The sequence below is a fragment of the Myotis brandtii genome, unplaced genomic scaffold (assembly GCF_000412655.1).
Source record: "Myotis brandtii unplaced genomic scaffold, ASM41265v1 scaffold37, whole genome shotgun sequence".
NCBI lineage: Eukaryota > Metazoa > Chordata > Mammalia > Chiroptera > Vespertilionidae > Myotis > Myotis brandtii.
In genome coordinates this window covers 2,537,695-2,540,221 of record NW_005364225.1, presented here as the reverse complement: position 1 = coordinate 2,540,221, position 2,527 = coordinate 2,537,695, and the positions used below count along the sequence as shown (strand labels likewise).

At 47.8% G+C, this 2,527-nt stretch overlaps 1 pseudogene; it reads right to left on the bottom strand.

Moving 5' to 3' along the window:
- Positions 1-579: 579 nt before the first annotated feature.
- LOC102244840 lies at positions 580-2,189 on the bottom strand (annotated as a pseudogene).
- Between the last annotated feature and the right edge of the window lie 338 nt (positions 2,190-2,527).

Below are 2,527 nucleotides of genomic sequence, written 5' to 3'. Positions count from 1 at the left end.
GGAGCAGGCCTAAGCCAGCAGGTCGTTATCTCCTGAGGGGTCCCAGGCACAGGCTAGGCTGAGGGGCCCCCCTTCCCCCCGAGTGCACAAATTTTTGTGCACCGGGCCTCTAGTCCTATATAATAAAAGGCTAATACGCAAATTGACTGAACAGTGGAACAACCAGTCGCTATGACATGCACTGACCACCAGGGGACAAATGCTCAACGCAGGAGCTGCACCCTGGTGGTTAGTGCGCTTCCACAGGGGGAGCGCCGCTCAGCCAGAAGCCGGGCTCACAGCTGGTGAGCATAGTGATGGTGGCGGGAGCCTCTCCTGCCTCCATAGCAGCACTAAGGATATTCGACTGATGGCTTAGGCCCACTCCCCATGGGGAATAGGCTTAAGCCATCAGTCGGACATCCCCCTAGAGCTCCTGGACTGCGAGAGGGCATAGGCCGGGCTGAGGGGACCCCCCCCCCCCACCAATTGCACGAATCTCATGCACCGGGCCTCTAGTACTTTAATAAACAAACAAACAAAAACAAACTTCCGAAATGATAAACCCCAATTATGGAGCTAAGTCATAACATATTTTTTAAATCTTTACATTAGCCATGATATTCTCACAATTACATTGCCACAAAATAGTTTAGAAAAGCGATATAATAGTCAAAATAAGAAAGATTCGTGGGCGGGCAGGCAGGGATTCCCACAGCTGGCTCAGTTCCCAAAAAGCAGCATCCGCTGGGAGCATGCCTAGCCCACGAGGCTGGCGTACTGCAGCGTGGTGGCCTCCTCACCCTGCTCCCACTGCTGCTCCTTAAAAACACCGTAAGGCATTATGGCTTTCTTGTACAACACCTGCAGCTGATCAGGGTCCCTGCTGCGACCTTCATCCCTGCTTCGGGGTCCTGGTTGAAACTGCAGTACTAGGAGTTCTCAAGGGAAGGCAGGCACTGCTGGATGGGCACCCAAATGTATGTCTCAGGACACAGCCAGTCGGAAGGTCTGTAATGACCCTTATATTTCATCTTGGGACACCAATGAATGTAGAAACCCATATAATAATAGCTGAGTTGAGATGTTTTTTCATGAAGTTGCCTAGTGAAAGCAATTCCTCGTAGTACATGGTAGACACCCAAGGACAGAAATGAATAATCAGGATCACAGTACAAATACACAGAGGACACATAGTATGGAAGGATGTCAATCACCCCCACAGCGATGATCTTTTGGTCCAGCCAGTACGGCCGGTGAAATGAGCCATAGCCCACAATCTGGTCCATTAGGGGGGTTCTCTGGCTCCAAAGGTGAGGTGCAAAGGAATCCTGTGAATTGGCTGACCGTGGGCTCATCAGGTAAGTGGTTGTGAACCTTTACAGACCTGGTAAAGTTTATGTACCTGGAACGACTCCAGCACTGTGAATTTGAACTGAGAACTTGGTGGAGATGATCTCACCACCCTCCCCTCTAACTTATGTGACGCATCCTCTGGTAAAGATTCAAAATTAACTCTTCCAGCGATTTGGGCTGGTTGGGTTTGGCTTTTGGTTCCCGTGCAGCCTGGAAGCCCTCAGGCGTCTGGCCGGGCTCTGCTGCATGAGCTTTAACCTCTTCCTCTCCTTCTGGATTTCCTTTGCTTTTTGACATGGAGGCTTACTCAAATCTGCCCCTTTGCCTGGCTTAGGAACCGTGTGCCCATCCATGTGCACTGTGTGGGACGGTTCCCCAGAGTCCAACTCCTCTTTTTTGTCTTGTGACTGAATAAATTAATTAGATTCCTCTTTCTTTGCATTTTTTCCTTTCTTCTTTGCTTCCCTCTCTAAGCTCTCTTTGAGGTTATCACCGAGCTTTCTGAGGTCACACTGTATACACAATTTATTTATTAACACCATGTCACTGGCGGCAGCCTCCTCCATGGTGGGCTCCATAGGCTCATCCTCACAATTGCCTTTGGAAATTACCTCTTTGGCCAGAAATTTCAACATTTTTTAAAAAAAACCTTCTTGTGAGGTTTCAAAGGCTGGAACTGTACAGATCAGCACCTTATCGCATACTGAGGACAACACGTTTGATTCATCACAGGCTTGTACACATATCTCCACTTCTTTGCCATCCGCGGTCTATCAGATCCTGATAGTCCTGCACTGTTCTGGAATGTGCACACATGCCATTGGAGCGTCTTCCCGACTCGTTCTTGCAGTAACGCGGCGCCAGGGGCCCGACCCAGACGTTGTGTTTCTTACAGGTTGAAGGCAAGGCCCTCCATCAACAAAATGATTATGACTTGCTTTATTACATGAGGGCTACTAAATTCATTCAAATATTAGTGTAAATTTCTTTCTCAGTTTAAACCAAATGTCATTTAGGATTCTGTGGGAAATTAGACTTTGGCATAATATCAGATACTATTTCTTGTAATTCCCATTAGCCATATCCCTACTTCCATTCCTTTTAAACGGAACCCCAATTTTGTTCACATATTGGTAGCAAAGTACGCAGAGCTATACACTCAGCTGCAGAAGATGAATCATAATTACTCACA